Here is an 18,941-nt window from a genome sequence, read left to right on the forward strand (position 1 = left end):
AAATGGCTAGAGCTCAATTTTTTTCCCCTCTTCTTCTCCCTGTTCCCTTTACTACTATAAATGGCAATTGGTATGCACAATCATACACTCCTGCAAAAAAAAGAGAGAGAGAAAAAAAAAAGAAAACGTCTGCTGGGTTCTCCTACTGCAGGGCAGGAAAAGTTCAGCTTGTGAGTAGGTTGTCACATTGCTGAAAATGTGTTTACAGAGGTGTTCAAATTCCTCACAAATTAAGTTTGCAGCATTTCTGGTTGAAGGTAGAAATGTCCTCCGCTCTGTATGGGGTGACAGTGCGCATCTTGCATTGGCTTGCTAATTTTAGCTGCTTTAAAATGTCTAACCAGAGGAATTGTCAGGATGTTGTGGTGGTAGTATGTAACAGGGTAAAAAAGGAAAGCTAAGCAGCACCATCACTGTAACCAACATGAAAGACTGCCGGATGGGAAAAATCAGTGCTCGTTTGTTATTTCTGCTGGCTAATGGGGAGGCATTCCTAATGAATTGAACTGCATCTGAAGAGGATGAATCAGTATGAATATGCATGAATATGAAAATGCGTGCTTAACTGCAACCACAACAAACGGCGATCAAGCCGGGCAAATTAAACAGGGCGCCATTGACAGTAGTTAACAGGCAATTTACATTAGAAGTGACAAGCGGTCCTGTGTTAGCACCTTAATCAAGGTCCAAGGGCAGAAACAGTTGTACCGTACGAGAAGTTAATTCTGTGTACTGGGAAGGATTTAGAGAAGTGATTTTGCTCTGTAACAATCTATTAATTCCTTTCTATCGCCTCCTTGGCATTTCTATCGTAGAAATACATTTTCTGGTGACTTTAACATTGCAATTACGCTGCTGTACAGCCAGAGCACACCCTGAATATGTGTAAATCCTTTCAGATTGATGAATAAATACCACAGTTGTTGGGAGAATGCAATAACACTGCATGCTGTTTTCTTTTATATGTGGACAGGAAGGAAAGGGGGAGTTATTTCCTCATCGGTGCTCAGTTGTAATGTCTGAAGACCTTGATTACTTTTCTACCGTCACACTCAGGGATAGGGCCATATATTGTTTTTGGCACGCTTATTCAATTTATGTCATTTTCACACCTTTTTATTAGTTCCCCCATTCTTTTCCCTTTCTCTTAAGAAGCTTTGGCCTCCACAGAAAATTTAGTTTCCACTTCAGCGGCCCAGATAATTCAAGAACAGAGAGGATTTTCAGGAGAACAATTTGATGATCAAAGGAAGCACTCCACTCGGGAGGGAAAAGGGATATTCTGACGTGGCGCTGCCTCAGTATTCTATCATTATGTTATAGCCCCTCCATTCCCGCAGAAACCTCTGTTAATGTAGATTCAAGTTCACTCGCTTTTAGAAGGTAATCGTAGCTATCCAAGAAGAATGTCTTGTCAAAAAAAAATAGCCCCGTACATGTCGAGCTGTCTCCTTTAAACACATGTGAAACACAGACCTGAAAAGACCTGAGTGGATGCCATTTAAATACGAAACATTTCCACTAAATGTCTTAGCAAAATCTTGCAAAGAGAGGACTGTCCTCTCTGTGGGCATTAACCATAGGACAATACATTCTCAGGAGCACTGATGTGTGACCAAGCTTGGACCGTAGTGATGTGCTAGTGAACAGAGCCGGAGGAAATTGCCTTCTCTCAAGAAATAGGCATTTGTGCAGAGGTGAAATTCACTTATCCATCTACTACCCACCTGCCTCCCTTCAAAGCCCCTTACGCAGTCTACCAGAAACGCAGAGAGACCGAGTATAGAATATGTTTTTCTTTGTCTTTTGAACAGGAGGACAAAATAAATCAATCTTTGGTGTTCGAGCACCTTTTGGTGGTGATGGGAAGCGAGCAAAGATGGAGGAATTTGACTTTTTAAAAAGAAAAATAAGAGAGAAGATGAGAAACATTGCTGTAGGTGCATGAGTGGTTGGGAATTCCCCATAACAGCTTGCTAGAAGGTATGGAAATCTTGCTTGTTTCACAGTTTAATAATATTGGCTATACCCCAGGGGTTCCTATATACAGTAGACGAGCTGCCATTAGTTGGTAACAAGGCAGAAATAAAGACAGTGTAGTTGGGAGGTAGTGGTGCATGGACAAAGGAAAAACAGAACCTTAAAGATCTCATTATAATGAACTCTTTGGCATCTATAACCAGCTTTAGGAAATCCTGTATGGTATATCACCGTAACACTAGATACTCCTTTTTCAGTGCTTAATAGAAAGGGAAACTTGTATTTTACTCTCATTCAGACTAGCTAAAGGTCTACACACTGTAATCCTATACTATGCTGTAAACTAGGATGATGTTAATCAAGTGTGCATTTTAGAGTTTAAGTTTAAACAGTGTTGCTTAATGTTGATTTAGTTGCGGATTTTGAGCTTTTGACCAGATCACAAGGTCTTTACCAGCTCATGGAGTTGGCCCAGTCATGACGTTGTACATGTACACTGTGCAAATGTCCATTTTTCTTTTGGAGCACTTCAAGGAGCTTGAAATTGATAAACAATTAATTCTCAATACTACTGAGTACTTTAAACAAACATAATTCTCAAAAAATTGTCATTACAAATGCAAGTAAAATACTATAATTGGTGCTGAAACAATTAGTTGTCATCGCGAATTGTCTAGAATTTAGAACGACAAGCAAAAATGCAAAACTTTTTAGACTTCCCTGATTTGTAGCTTTTATATCCCGCTTTTTACCCAGAGATCCTGCAGTACTGCCCCAACTAAGACCCTGCATTATGCTGGTGTTGGCTAGCATTTGAACCAAATTACACCGACAGAATTCCATCCCATTGTTTGATTTTAAAGCTTGGACTCATGCTGCATCATCTTACAGCTTGAAAAAAGGAAAGGGTAGGCACTGGTTGCTGCAAACGCCCTACGTTGCTAAGTACCAGCATCGTATAATGGCCTACTTACCAGAAATCCCAGTTTCAGAGCTGGTCCTCTTCCAGTCGTTGTTTATTAAGTGTGTATTAGGCCTAAAATCTAGTCTGTGGGACAGATGTAAAGCCCCAAATTAACATGGCTTCTTCTCCGTATTTACTGTGGACTGGTATTTACAGAAGAAAGGAAAGATGTCTGCCAGCTGTGATTGGTTTAACCATGTCACGTGACATTACGTACATCCTGCTGCTTTCCAAAAACTGAACTTTCTATCTCAGGGCGCAGCTGTTGTGCCCTGAAAAATAGGCGATTGGGAACGCATGTGTGCTGCAGTGGTGTCGCTCTCACTTTGACGGTGACTTCAGCATGTCTACATTGACAACAATGGGTGAGAGGGCACAGAAAATTGCAGCATGCTTACGGGACCTTATATAGCATGGTGGTGTGATGAGCGTGACACGTTATACTAGAGCATTGGCGTCTAATTTGACTTATTACATGTGTCAGGCAGCACGTTCTAAACAATAACAATAGCATAACATGGCAAAAAGAATAATTTGGTTCGGTTGATCTCGTCATTGCTCAAAAAGGTAAGAAGCCTCAGGACCTCAATGTCTCCCTAATTTGCAGACATTTTTGGTTGCTCTTCTTGTTTATTAAGTTAGCCGTCAACTGCTGCTAGCTGCTCTTTAAATCTCCCAGTGCTGGGTTGTAATTTTGTCAAATATATCAATTTATCAATACATATGAATGCAGAATATTTGAAATGGTTTCAATACACATTTTCCACAGTATCAATATTATCAATACCAGCTGTACTTTATCGCTGTCTCTTCCCTTCCCCCTGATACACGCACACCGCTGCAGTTCCCACAGAGCCCTGGCTCCTCTCACTCACTCACAGTATAACCTACAAGAATAGTATTTACCTACATTTGATTTTTTTCTTACTCATTTATTAATTGAAAATATATAAGATACATAAGGAAAGAAAACAAGCAGAAACCATCAGGGTTGAAAGACGAAGCCAACAGAAGTGCCAAAAACTGCGATTCTCAATAATAGCTCACCTGTTTACATTTTACTAAGGCTTAGAATTATGCATAATTAATGGCAGTGCAGCTTGGCTTCTCACTCAGATCCACCCCTCGCTCCTCCAACCTCTTGTCCAGACAAACATCACTTTTGGCTCCAAAAAAACCAAGATGGCGATGGCCAAAATGCCAAACTCAAGGCTTAAAAATGGGAGTCCTCATACCAGTGGGTGCCATCAGGGTAGCTATGTTTATTATTTTTACATTGTATGAAAAAAATACAATATAAGATAACACAGGTATTTGTTTTTTACTTGCATTTTATTGCCTCTGGAGTGTTTGACAATCTCAGGGGGCTTTTGAACATGTGCACTACATTGTTTTAATTATTCAATGTAAATTTAATTATTGTTAATGCACAACAGACATGCTGCTCATCTCTGCTACAAGCCAAGAATAGAAAAGTCATCATCATCATTTTATAGTCTTTTTACCTTTATTTCTCATTAATTTTTATTTTTTTTTTTATTTTTTCTCATTAGTATCAAAAATGGTATTGAATATTGTTGTTTTTTTTCCAAAATATTTTTTCTGAAGTTTAAATCACTAGTCGGTCACACACATAACCCAATGTCAAAACTTCATACCCGTCCCAACCTGCTGGCTTGAGTTGCCAATGGCGATGCTTCCCCTTTCTGTGTTTCTACCTTTTATACAGAATGGCAGAATAGCAGCGCAGCATTCCCGCCTTGAACAGGCTGTATAAAAGAGGCTCATGGCTACAAATTGAACACATTTGAGGTCTGGGCTGTTGGCTTCATAAAAAAAGAGCAATATGAAGATGTCACCTTGGGATGTAGAAATCGTGATGCTCACTTTATATATTCATAGAAATAAATATAAAAAAAAGAGAGGAATGAATTGCTGGTAAAAAAAACAATCCAGAAGAAAAGTTATGTCAAAATACTTCCCATAACATGATTACAGGTATCAACAGCAAAAACCTTCCCTATACCATTTATCCAACTCTGACATTTTTCTGTCACAGTGACAGATTGACAGCATCCCGCAGAGCCAGAAAGCACACCTGCAAAGCAAGCCGGCCTGATGTGACTTCACCTTTCTATCTTGGCAACAACACTGAGCTCTCTTGATGTTCACAACATACACAGCTACATAGAAAACAAACACCCAGCACCTTGCGCTGCCCTCCCACCTCGAGTCACTACCAACCAAGGTCAGCCGCTCGGCCCGGCTCTTCACACCATCTGTTTGGGCTGGTTGACATTTGGCTTTAGCCAACACTGAAATCTCACTTCAGAGGGGGGCCCGGCATATTAGCATTCTGTTTTTGTATTGTACATCAAGACGGCAGATTTGAGCTATGTTTTTATCTCAGAGGCAAGAATTAAGATCTTGACTGAATGTGCGAGATATTAGTGACGAGAGATTAAGTGATGCATATCGAATCAGCGTGGAGGCTTTTAAAATGTTGCGCAGTATACAGTGAAATGGCTTTTGACTTCTCATACAATGCTTCACACAAACTGCCCATTACATCCAGAGTCCAGATGTAACCCTGACTGTAATTGTTGCACATTTAATCAACCCAGAGGATTATAATTCAAATCACACAGACAGAAAGGCAGGCACTGTCTTGCTCCATGATGTCTCGCCAGCCTCCAGAAGGGGGCAGCAGGCCTCTAAGCTGAGTGCGAGCTAATGGAAAAATGGAAAGTCACATTCACAGGTCATTTAATCTCTTTGTTTTGTCATGGGCTGGGCCTCTGGTGCTGTTTTCCTGCCTCGCTCTCTCGAAAAAAGAGAGAGATCCCTCCTGTTCCGAAATGAGCAATTCTCATCTGCCTCCAAGAATTTCCTTTCTCATGCATTTGTGGGGAGGTTTCGTAAGCTTGCAGTGATTCTAGTATTTAATGTGTGTGTTCTGGGGAGAGTTTTGGGTCTGGATAGGACTGCAAGAGCAGGGGTTTTTTTTTACTGTCTGTATTCAACTTTCTGAAATGCCTTTATTTGGAGCAATGTGCGCTGTTACGTCACTGAGAGTAACCTAGAAGTTTGATATCTGCAGACCTAAGCTGTACTTAGGATTCCAGTCTCACTGAAGTGACTGTATGGATGTAGGCCATGATGTTACTTTACAGTGTGTGCACAGGCTTGCCATACCATGCTGCGTTTGCTTGTGGATTACACAGTAGTAAAGGTAAACCATGCACAGCTTACACTGTATGATCTCAGAAACGTAGATGGTAGAATTAGGTATGCGCAGGCAAGCAGAATCATGGTAGTAAACACTGGCAGCCATATTCGGGTTTTGCATATCCGTTTCTGTATTCCAACAAGATTATAGTCTTGTGTTAAAAGCCTGCTGGGGTATATGAGGCCGGCTGGGCTGAGGGGGAAAAAAGGGGGTTGTCTGTGCTGCCCCCCCCCCAGTACCATTCATCACCTCCCATCACATGCGTCATGTTTTTGCTCCCCAGCTGGAGTGCTTTCAAGCTATATAATGTGAAATGACAGGCTGAAACCAGAGGTGGAGTGATATGCGGTTTGTAGAGCTGAGGTAGAGAAAACTGACCTGCTAAAAAAATGCTGTAACGTGTCATGTTCTTTTGAGATAGGAGGACAGCGAGGGGAGGCGGAGGAGGGGTGCGACGAGTGATTTGGGTGGTAACTGTGAAAGACTTCTTTTTTTTTTATTTGTTTCAGGCTGCACACCTGACACTCCTCAATCTCTTGCCTTGCCCTTTTCCTCCGCATCTCTAATCTCCTCCGCGCCTGTCTTTTGTTATGTAACTGCCGCGATTGGATGCGCTCGAGGTCGCGCGGGTGGCACAGGTAATGGAACCAGTGGGAGGTCAAAGGCAAGAGAGGGAAGGAGCAGAGTGAAGAGGCATCGTTTTATGCTGCTCCAACAAGTCCTGAAAGAGGTCTTATATCAAGAGGTGTCTTTGCTATCTGTATCTGTCAGTCGATCTGTTCCCTATCTGTTTATCTACCACTTCTTTCTTTACTTGCTTTCTATTTACAGTTTGTGTCTTGACAAAATTTCATTGTTTTTATAAGCCTCCCCTCAAAGTATGAAAAATAATAGAAAATAGTGAAAAAATACAACACTGTCAGACTTAAGAAAGTTGAATCTCACAGCTGTGTTTGTACCGCTTTGACTCCATCGCTGAAAATTCTGTCTTACAAGCTGTACTGACAAACCAGCCTTAAAGCAAGCTCAAGGCAATCGTTTGTATTCTTATCAGCTTTAACCACTTGACAAATACTATTGATGTTGCACCCGTGTAACTGCAGCTCCCAAGAACAGGGTACACACTGTGCAATGAGCAACGTCCAGAGAGAATAGACTTCAGCTTCCTCTGGGACAATCTGTGCTACAGCTTCCCAGGTGAATGCATTGATCAGTGATCTTGCACTGTATCACAAGAACAGAGAGGATGTTTCAGCAGCGGGAGCAGGCTCTAAATATCCCCCTAACATTTCGGGAACGTTTTAGAGGGATTATTTGTAAGTTATGCTAATGACAGAAAGTGGATAATCGGCTTATTTTATGTATATGCATTTCTTTTTACAGTAAAGTTGGGGTGGCTGATACAGTTGTATAATACAGTTAGTTGGTAGTTGCTATAGTAGTAATCTGGTGACACCTGTGGTTCCCTATGGCAACAACAAGATGGCTTTGATAGTACATATCGAGCAGCTTCTTTGTTAGAAGCAAAGGAGCAACTGTACAAGTCAACCCAACAAACGTGTGTTGTTTTAGAAAGGAAGTTGGTCAAAATAACTGAAACTTTAATTTGATTTCATGGTCTGCACAGCACGACTAGTTCTCCAGAGTTCTGTATGAGTAACAGGAGCTGGTTACCATGCTGAGGTGTTGAAGGTGTGCAGCCTTTTGCCAAAAAGGTTTTGTTTTGTAGTTGTATTTTTGCTAAATGATAAACTTGGGCCAACAAAAAATTTTCAAACTGGTTTGATGTAAACCAAACACCGGAATGTTATACTGGATTTTACCACTAGGTGTCACACTAGTCACCAAGTGAAACTTAGTGAAACTTATTGAGACTGAGACAGCTCATGAATGACAGTGTAGCGACTCCAGTTCACTTTGCTGCAGCTTTAAATCCAAAATGTTGCCATATTGGTCAAGTTTTAGTTTTCTGTGAGTCTAACTCCGCCATGTCTCGTCCTGTCATCCCCAAAAACACATGAACTTTCTAGTAAACAAAAAAATGTGTGCTGTGTTTATCTTTCTCCCATTTGATCTCCTTCATGTTGCTGCTCAGCAGTTAATTGTGCACAGCCTGTTGGACGCTAGTGGCTCTGTTAGACTGTTAAACAGACATAACATGATGTTAACATGTTGTCATATTGCTTATTAATAATGCATAAGAAGTAAAATACTGTCAGCACAGGTTGCTGATGTAGGCTACTTTTTGATTTGGCAGAACATGTGATAATGACAAGTACCCATTCAGATCAGGCCCACAGGAAGTGCACCTGGCTTTGAAGCCAATTTTCGTAGTGGCAGCAGTACTGCAATCTCTGGGGTCTGTCACGTGATGCCACTGGGCCCAGAAATGCTTTTTTCCATAGACTTACATTGGGCAAGAGATGTCTATAAATCCGTGGATACTTTTTTTTTGAGCATCACAGCCCCCGCCAAATCACTCATTCCACTATTAAGATTTAATCCATTTGGCTAGATAATATTTGGGAAGTCTACAAGAGACGCAAGATTAAATACTTTTATCCCCATTCAAGTTAGCAGAGCGCTAAACCAGAAATCAGCCACTTGGCCGCACTCTGTGGTGCTCTGCAGTGCTCCGCAGCAGTGATGATCTGAGTAATTTCATACCCCAAACACAGAGCAGCTTTGGCTTCATGCGCCACTTAGCAACTTTCGTAGGAGTGAATGGAGCCCCACTGCTAATGCTGTATGAAGGTCTCTTAATACATGCATGGTTCAGCTGGTTTGCACAAAATCAAACAGATGTAAAGTCATGCACGGGACTAGACCATTAAAAGTGGAAATCGACCAAACTTGCTAGTCGTCGCTAACTGTGGTCACAGATATGACTTTTTTTTTCTCAAGTATGACTGCTAAACACTAAAAGCCACCCAATTTTTCACCATTCGAGTGCTGTTCATGCAAAGCAGGAGCAATAGAAAATGTTGGGCGTGCATTAGCACTAACTTCATACAGCTCTGATACGGCTGTAGGAGAGTGAACAGTAAACAGTAGGGCTGATATCAAATTAAGTAGTGTAATGATGGGTGAAATGCTGCAATGTTCCTGTGAATCCGTCATGTGTGCAAAGACCATTTCAATCCAGTGCAGGAATGCCCAACTCCACCATTAACAATAAATAAATAATACATAAATTGGTAATTAGCGGGTGTGAATACACTGAATAGCTATTACTGATTAACGTCAACCATGAATAGTATCAGAAAAGGAGGTTCATTTCATGATAATTTTAAGAATTACAACTCAAAAAGGAATATTTGGTATTTTTCAACCATTGTCTTAGTCTCATAATTATGGCCATTCTGGCTATGGGTCATATTCACTTTGCACTCATTACCTTTGTTGTACAGATTAGGAGCAAAGTATATCAGGGCAAGCAGCATAAGCCAAATGAACTTGTTTCCGTGTCCTAACAAAGGTAAACACAGATAGCAGGTTCCTGGATTAGCTACCGTTGCTAACTGCATAGGTATCAATGACACATAGATACAATGGCTCATAGTCTGTATAAAAATAACAGATATAACCACCGTAACTTCACCTATTAGTTTGTGGACTCTTGTTTGGCATTGAGAGTCACCATGTTGGATTTTTTGAGACAGAAGTGATCATATTTGGCTGAGAGGGTGGAGCTGGGGACGAGCAAGGTGTGGATCTGACTGGTAGAGTGTGGTGACACTCAAAGCAGACACGCCCCTTTAAATATGGGTATCTCTAAGCCCTAATGAAATGTTAACAGTTGAGTTATTTAAAATTCACACCCGACCAGTAGTCATGAATATTGAGGTTAGCTATAGAGACCAAAACCGTTTTTTGTACCAGGCTGTAAACATGTTTATTTCTGCTGTAAAGTTGTGTACCTTAACATGGGGGTCTATAGCACCTTTTACACTGCCAGATTTTCCGCGAATGTTGGGCCGTTTTGCTGGCAAGCTGTGAGCGTTTAGACACTCAGAGCCGGATTGGCGAGTTGATCCGAGGTGCCCAATTTTCCACCTCATAGGGTAGTCATATTGGTGGAACCATTTTAGTTTAAAAAGACAGAGGTGGCCTTCCGCGAAGGGACGGGCTGTTGATGACTTGTGGGAGGAGCTGTTGATGATGACACACGTGTGAGCCACTGGCGGGCGATAAACAGGAAACACCTGATAGCAGGAATTAGCAAGCAGCTAGTAGCAAGAGGGAAACGCAAACCTGACAGACACTGTAAAGATGAGGAATTGGGGAAAGAAGGAGTTGCGCGCCCTCCTTGTCCTCGCAAACGAAGAGGCCATTAACCGCCACATGACGGGGACAGTGAAGAACGGGCTGACTTATGAGAGAATTGCCGAAGGACTGACCAGCCGTGGCTTCCCCCCCACATCACTGTTTACGTCATACGCTGAGCTACACGTTTTGTTACTTGCTCACACCCCCCATTGCCCCGAAAAAGGCGCATTCTGTATGAACAAAAGTAGGTAGGCGACATTTTACCGCACTCCTCGATTTTGTTTTTATACTGTCAATGCTGAAAAAAGACTGATTGGGCTTTCCTGCAAATTTGCACAATTCCTGTTTAAAAAGGGCTTCTGGTGATTGACTGGCTTTTGGAGCCAGCCTCAAGTGGCCATTTAAAGAACTGCAGTTTTTGGCATAAAGCCCTTGGCTTCTCTAGAGGTTGCCACTTGCTACAATATTGAAAATGAGACAGAGGTTGAGACGTACTGGAATTTCCTTTAATAGGATAGTTTTCAGATGGTGATATTGCAAATGAATGCACATGAATAATCAAAATGCAACACATAAAAAAAACCCTACTACCTAAGCTACTACTTTACTAAGTTTTAAGTCCATTTCACTTGTAATTGATTGTTTTTTTTTAAATGTTAACACGATATGATCAATAATCACAATAATATTCTTCTCTTTTAAGAAGTCAGTATACAATATAGATTATTGCCCGACCCCACACTTACCTGTTTATTGTTAGATTTCTCAGTCTTAAACATCAGACATCCTGCTGAACTGCATTTATTTGCAGATGAATTGCAGAGCTCTGTATTTTATTTCTAAATATCAAGTCACATCTCATATCCACTGACCCCAGACAGACCACTGGCTCCTGAAAGAACATCTTGTTGAGGAACCTCATATCCTTTGTGGTGAAACGGTTGATGTGTTTTGTGTTTCCATGGTGACCCCGCTGCGCGGCACATAAGACAATAATGAAAACTCTCAAAGGCCGCAGGGGCACCAGAATAGTGCACGTCCTGAACGTTGCAGCTATTGTGGCACTTGGAGGAGTTACACAACCTGACGTTCACCCTGAGAATGCTTCCTTCCCCCATCATCTCTGGGCTTTTGAGACCGGCAAAGATTGGGCTTGCTAGCAAAGGGATGACACACGGAATGACAAAACTCCTGTGTCTGTCTGTCAGGCTTGGTCTTTATCCGACTGACATTTGCTGGCTCAGGCTCATCCAGGCTCTGGAGAAGCCAGGGATAAGAGTCAGACACAGATGGCTTTTTCCCTTGCAATTCTGTCTAGCGCAAGATTCAGAGAGGGGGGAAAAAAATTGTTTCCAAATCTTCATCCTGTTTTTACAGACTCTCTGAAATATAATTGCCTCTACAGAAGTATAAGAATCCAGTGAGTCTTCACATACTGCAACAATGTGTTTTTTTTGTGCTGTTTTCTTGCCGTGCTTTATTCTTTTTGTCTGTGTTGACCCAACCTATTGGTGATTAAGGCTGGATAGGGCTGTTACTTCAGCAGAGACATTTCTTGTCCTCTGAGTAAGTCAAAAGAACAATGCAAGAAAGCCTTGTGCCATTTAAAACTGATGAGCCAAAGCCAGCATGAAGGAGGAGAGGGGAGGTGTAGGTGTTAAATTGATTGGCGAGAGAAAAAAGCATCTGCTTTGCAATAGCTTAACAGTTGCCTCAGAAGCACGCCTGCTATTGTTTCCAAATAAGGATACCCACTTCTGTGTGCTGAGGAGTGTCGCCTTCAGAAGACATGTGTAAGAGGGATAGAAATTGTTGCATAAGAAACATTTAGACACATCTTTTTTTTGCAGCTTTCCAGGACCTTGATCTGTTTTCTTTTTTCAAAGCTGCCTCAACTGCTTTTCTGTTCTCCAGGCAGTTTAGAGTTAATACGTGGGCAGAGAACAAAAGACGAGGAATATAGGGCTGGAGTCAGCAGCTGATCCAATGACAAAAATGGCACCGAGGCGAGAGGGTCCCAGGTGTAGTCATGACTCAAGTAGCACTCCAAGATAGGGGGTTGTGATTGAGGGGGGCAAGGAGCGAGAGAAAAGCATGGGGGCATCGTGGAAACTTGCGTCCTGTGTGACAGGCTGCCTGTTGTGTGCATACTCCTTGACAGCAGGAAAAGCAAAGAGACAGGACATCTGACCCCTTTGACCTTCGCCAAAGTAAGACAGGACTCAGACTTCTGTTACTGAACAGCAGTGGCATGAGTGTGCACCTCTCTTGTCTCTGCATTTATTTCAGTAAACTCTGGCCAACAGTTTGACGTCACTGGTGTTCAGATACATGAATTGTTTGCTGAGTGGAAAGGCCAAAATGCTATGAGAAGATATTTTTGATAGCAGATTTTTTTGGACATTTGAACAAAAACAAATCAAGACCATATGTACAGGTGTACCTAGGGGTGTGTTATATGGACAAAAAAAATGATATCTCGATATTTTGGGGGATTTTGACGGTAACGATAATTAGACGATATTCTTTTAAATATGTGTTTTTAACAGCTTGAGTTATAGCTCATTAATTGTTTCTCATGGATGATATTAATGGACACAATGTTTTAAAGGAAAAATGATCTTAACATGTCTTGCTGCTTTTTAACCTGCTCGCTCTGTTTGACTCTGGTGACGGCCTTTTATAACGTCAATTCCGGGTCCATTTGCAACTGTTCAGATAGGCGTTTGTCCCGCAGACTCACCACAAGCCTGTCCCCCATCATCCCATCATGTAGAGCCCTGTAACCGCAGTGCTCCGCCAGGCAGTGCAGCGCCGTAACGAAACTGGCGGCTGTCTCGCCCGTTTCTTGATGCCGCTGATTAAACTTTGCTCTCCAAAGATCACATTCCTGCAACTCTATTCTGCTTGCATCTCCAATCCAGAAGCAATGTGGAATCTGTCAAAGCGTTTAATCCATTTAGGCCAGTCTTCAGCCTTGAAGGTGAACTTTTCTGGCGGGGAGACTTGAAACTATGCCATGTTGCCGCTTCGTTCAGCTAACTGTGGCTAGGCTAGGTAGCTCCGTAGATGGTCTTCCGGTACCGCGAACTTTCCCAACCTAAAACTAGACACTTTTGCGTGTCGCTATATGCAGACTAAGTCACTAGTACTGTTGCTCGCATCTGCCTTTACTACTGGCACCATGTTCAGTTATTTATTGGTATAACCGCAAACCACTCATGAACCACGCAGGCTTCAGGTACTTGAGCAACCCGTTAATTGTTCCCCTGCAACACAATACAGCATGACCTTAGTTCCCACCTGACAGGCTGGGACCTATCACTACAGTTGACCCACGTCTTCCGAAGCTGCTGGAGCATCTGTGGGCGGTGTTGCCATGTTGTCTCGCTAATGTTTGTTTAGCAGCAGGCTAACCTGCCGGGAAGTTGCCAGTGAGAGATCATGTGAACACCTAGGCGTACTGCGGCGTGCTGCTGCACGCAAGTTACGTAACTCTTGTTCAATGAATGTGTGGGGTTTCAACCTTTCAACATGTGTTTTCAGTTGTTTTTGTGAAGTCATTTGCATACTCGATAACGTAAATTTGCACATTGTTAAAACAACAATGATGATATTTTTGTTAATGATACATATCACCCACCCCTAGGTGTATCGAAACATCGCTTTGCGTTAAAATCCTTATAAATGGCAGCTCTTGGTGTTCCGACTGAAGTGTTTCTCCTTCCGACCAGAAATCTGGGCTTTTGTTTTGGGTATGCGTCTCTGAAAAAGCCTTGCCAACTGTTGGCTTGTTGGTTTGTGAGAGCTAACCGTAAACAGAAAAGGCCGTATGTCTCAAACTGCAGTAAAAATCCCAACTGAGACGCATATTGTGAATGCACAGTGTATATGTCCAAAGAATGGAATAGTAATATCGGCAAATCCCATCAGAAAATGCTACAACTGGAAAAAGGCCTAACTCTGAATGTTCATATGCAATATGCTGTTTACATGAACCATATCTAATTCAGTGATATTAGATTTTTAGTGTGCATAGAAACATAACCAGTGATTGAGGCTTACCTGCAAGCAGGAAGGCGAAGCAGAAACTGAGTGCACTAAGCTTACATCTGGTATTATACAATATCAGCCATGCTAGTGCTAGCCACTTTAAAGAGCTAGGTATTAGCAGAGCTTAGAGTTCATTGATTTCATTCTAATTCAGAGGGCTTTGTTTTCCTTTTCAGACTGAACATATAGATTATTAAATGGTTAGATTTTTCCAAACATGAGGTCAGTGTGTGGTGTACATTTAGGGAAGATGCTCACTGTGATCAAAAAAATAAATACAGTCCTGTATCAGCTCTTGTTTACCAAAACCTATTGGTTTGATGTTTGGCTGAAATGTGTTATGCATATAGATATTGTTTGCCGTAGACACTCTGAATTAATTGCTTTTTTTGTGAGGAAAAATCCAGCTAAATAATAAACTACTTATGTAATATTCTGTGCACAGCTCATCGCTATTCTTTTGCCATTATTTCAGGTCTAACGAGCTAATTAATGAAGCTGTCAATGATGCATCAGTGGCGACACTTTGGGAAGAGCGGAATTCCATAATAATAATTTCCTCATTTTTCTCCCAAGAATTATGCTCCAATTAAATCATATCACCTAGAAATAATGTTGATAAAATATGAATTTGTATTTTCAATCACATTTTCGTGGGAAATGCTACTGCTGCTCAATATGTTTTACCTTGCAATGTTTTATCTCCAGTAGGAAATGCTTAGGTATAGGTTTAGGTACCAAGACACTTTGGTTAAGTCTAAAGTCAGCGTGGACCTTCTTCATAATGTTTTCCTAATCTTAACCAAGTGCTATGAGTGTCCTAAACATGACTATGAAAGAGTTAAATAATGTTTTAGTTGCTGTGATCGGATATGAAAAAGAGAACTTTGCCGCCTCTCCAGTATTTGTAATGACACGTCAACAATTGCCTTCAAAAATGAAAGAAAGCTAATTTTGTTCCCTCAATATTCAGTGTTAAACCGAAACAATAACAGACTAGATGGTCCCTGAACTCCTCCAGCTTCATGTTGGTGTTCGTGCCAACCAGCAACAGTGAACACAACAGCTGCATGCAAGTGTGCGCCAAAGTTTTTGGCTGCTCTGTACCCACGTATCATGCAGAGTTGATCACTCACAGGTCCACTACACAGGTAAAACACAATCTGTTAAAAACAAGAGCATCAACGATGCACAGGTTCAGTATAAACCAATGTGTTACTGTTGTTGGTAATGAACACATCTGGTCAAGTGTTTTCAGTGTAACAGGCTGGAGGATGATTTGAGTTTCATCCAGTTACTTAGTCTGTTTAAAAAGTGGGTCTGTAGTTGATTTATCACTAAACTGTATTGCTGTTAACTGACCATGATATCACTGTGTTGTTAGTCAAAGCGCACACATTCTCGCAGGTAGCAATTCTGTGCATTGGTGCGGAGCCCTTACCACTCTGTGTATGTGTGTTTTCTGTGTTTTACTGAACATTCAACTCGGTAGATAGTTAGAGGGAAACTTTGCCGATTTTCAGCCAGCTCTGTGTCATTGCAGTGTGTGCAGATGAATGGTGGTTGGCTTCACTGCGTGCCGCAAGTGTCCAGAGTTGGTTGAAAATTGGCAAAGTTTCTCTTTAATACTGAAAATACTAGGGATGAGGGAGCACACCATTATCTGTATCTGCATCTGTACTCAGAATGGGTGGGGTTTGAATTTGAAGTAGGTGTGGCTTAAAGCAGAAATGGGTGGGACCTGACCAGAATTTTTTTTTTAAACCCTATATTGTTGATTGATTTTTTGAAAACTGTTTTCAGAGCAGCCTCAGAACTGAGCTTCAGATCATTTTTGATCGCAAGAATGAGATTGAACTTAGCTATCCAAATGAGGATTTTCCTCATCACAAGTACTGATATTGAGACATTTTACTTGGATGATACTGGTACTCGTAAAATGTACATTATCTGTACTGGATACATGTTTCATCCAAGTACTCGGCTCAACTCTAGAAAATACAGAGAAATACTTATTGTGTCTTTGTTTCTACAGCCTGTTTTCTCCCCAAGGGCTTTAAAATAGACATTCAGAGTAGCTGACGTAGTATTAAGAGCTCTGCTTAGGGCAGGTGGATGGGTCTAACAAGCACAGGACTTCGACCCAGGAGACCAGTGTTTGTGTCCATGTGAAACTAAAAGTCAAAATTGACTTATTTTGTCATGTTAGTTGTTTGTTGTGTGCGTTAACTGCCGTGACGAACAGCAACCTTGATCTTTTCCTAACCCTAACCAAGTAGTTTCGTTGACTATGCCGACCCCCTATGTCTAGATAGAACGCGAAAGGCTGCCGGCTTGTGCCCAAGCTTCAAAATATGACAAGTAGGGATGAGATCACATTGATCTATAATGGTGAGAATTAGAATTAGAACAACAACACTGACCATTAGCCATTAGTGCTTTATTTTCATGTTCCATTGGCTGTCCGTTACCTTAAACATGAAATATTGTAAATAATACCCTTTCATACGGTAGGGTGTCAAAGATTTTGCCTTTTGGCTATTCTAAATGAGTGTCACATTATTTCCTTAATTGACAGTATAGTTTGTGCATTGTATGTATGTCACTATACCCCCAGATTATGAACATAATTGATAAGAGACAGTAGTTGTTATATAAGAAGGGTTAAAATAAGAGCCTGATTACGCTCATGTTCTCCTGCTCGTATTATCTTATATAGTCTCCTGTGTTTGTTAATGCATTTGTGCCGGGTGTGGTTGTGTGCTTGTGCACTTAAGTCAGGATCAGTATTGTTGTCACTCTTACTCCCTCCCTCCCTGCTTCCTTCTCTTTTCTCACGCACTCCCCTCACTCCCTCTACAGAGTGACATTTATTAATTAAATATGTGTACTGCCGCAGGATGTGCTTCCCTTTCCACTATCTCCAGACACTAATAATTACATTGGCATTTAGCTCCGTGATAAGCCGACCCTATGGCCTTTATGAAATGTTCCCTGGGCCCGGATAGTGAGCAAAATATAGACTGATGTGATGCTATATATCGATCCATCTGCCTGTCTTCTTGCTTTTATCTAAAGAAAAGAGGCACTGTTCATTAGCATGGTTAAAGAATCTAACAGCAACACCTGACTTTTACATCATTAAAGGCTGAAATCGAGCTTTGCTGGAAAGACGCAATAGGTGGGCTGTTTAATTGAAGTTAGATCTGATGATGACAAGTTATTACAGGTAAATAAATGCCACAGGGACCACTGTCATTTATGAAATATACTCCACTGGAGCCTTAAAGTCGAAAGATTTATTTTTTATGGCACAGTGTAGACTTCAGGGCTCCATCTATCACGTCCTGATTAATTTGGTCCGAGCCAAATCTCTTTCAAGTTCTCATCTGATTCTGGGTCTAAAACCAAAGAATTTTATTGCCACTTTCACTAAGATATTGAACACTAAGACATGTACAAGCAGCAGTTTGACTAAGCAAAGAAATGACGGATAAGCCGAAAGCTCAACTGCATCAGTGTTTCCTCTTTAAGATTATGCCCCTGCAGATCTAAGTGAAGTTAGCCAAAAAGCTTTAGAGTATTAAGTTTGACTTTGCTTTACCTAATTACTTTGCCTCAGGTGGCCTAATCAGGCTGATACATTGCAAGATTATTATGTGGCTTATCAGCTTCAGGGCTATATCAACTGATGCTTAAGTCACAATTACTGTAATCGTGCATTTAGTTTGTAAAAAGCTTAAATGTACCAGTTACATTTTAATAAGTTGTCAGCAAATAGGCTGCCATCTCTCTTCTCAGTTATCATTATATCAGACTGACTTGTTTTATTTACAGTTTGTAAACATGTGCTGCAAATATATGACATTATACCTTATGATTTACATGATTAATGGAATACTTCAATTACTAAACCTGTGTCACACTGAATTTGTGAAGACAAGCTTGTTTTTCTAGCAGGCCTCTGGTGAATGAAGAATCCAGAAACTGAGAAAATTCTCTGTGTATTAAAGTCATAAGGATACATCTTTAACAACAGCAAAACCATATCGAAACATCCATTTACAAACTCACACAGCTCATGCAGTCTCATTTATCCAGTCGTATGTTCAGGACTTCTCAAACAGACAGCCCTTTCCAACAGGGAACTGAACTAAAAGTGAAACCTGTCTATGCTCTCTTCAAAGCCAGACTCCATTGACAAAACAGTAATTTTACCTCACTGAGCACAAGTGCTGCTGGTCTACCCCTGCCTCTATTGGTGGTTTGTTTGTGTTATTGTGTGGCTTTGCTGAATCCGATCTAACCCTTTAGAATAGCCAAGGCCACACAATGAGTGCGTTTACACGGACAGTTTAATGCCCTTTTCATTCGGAATGAAAGTTCATTCCTATTAAAAGTGATCTTGTAAACACCCAATTCAGAATGAAAATGGCCAATGCGATT

At 41.2% G+C, this 18,941-nt stretch overlaps 1 protein-coding gene across 1 annotated transcript in view; it reads left to right on the plus strand.

Moving 5' to 3' along the window:
* LOC125883863 (glucosidase 2 subunit beta-like) overlaps nucleotides 1-18,941 on the plus strand; it is a 187,064-nt gene that overhangs the window by 36,140 nt on the left and 131,983 nt on the right. The window lies entirely within an intron of this gene.

The sequence above is a fragment of the Epinephelus fuscoguttatus genome, linkage group LG23 (assembly GCF_011397635.1).
Source record: "Epinephelus fuscoguttatus linkage group LG23, E.fuscoguttatus.final_Chr_v1".
Taxonomy (NCBI): domain Eukaryota; kingdom Metazoa; phylum Chordata; class Actinopteri; order Perciformes; family Serranidae; genus Epinephelus; species Epinephelus fuscoguttatus.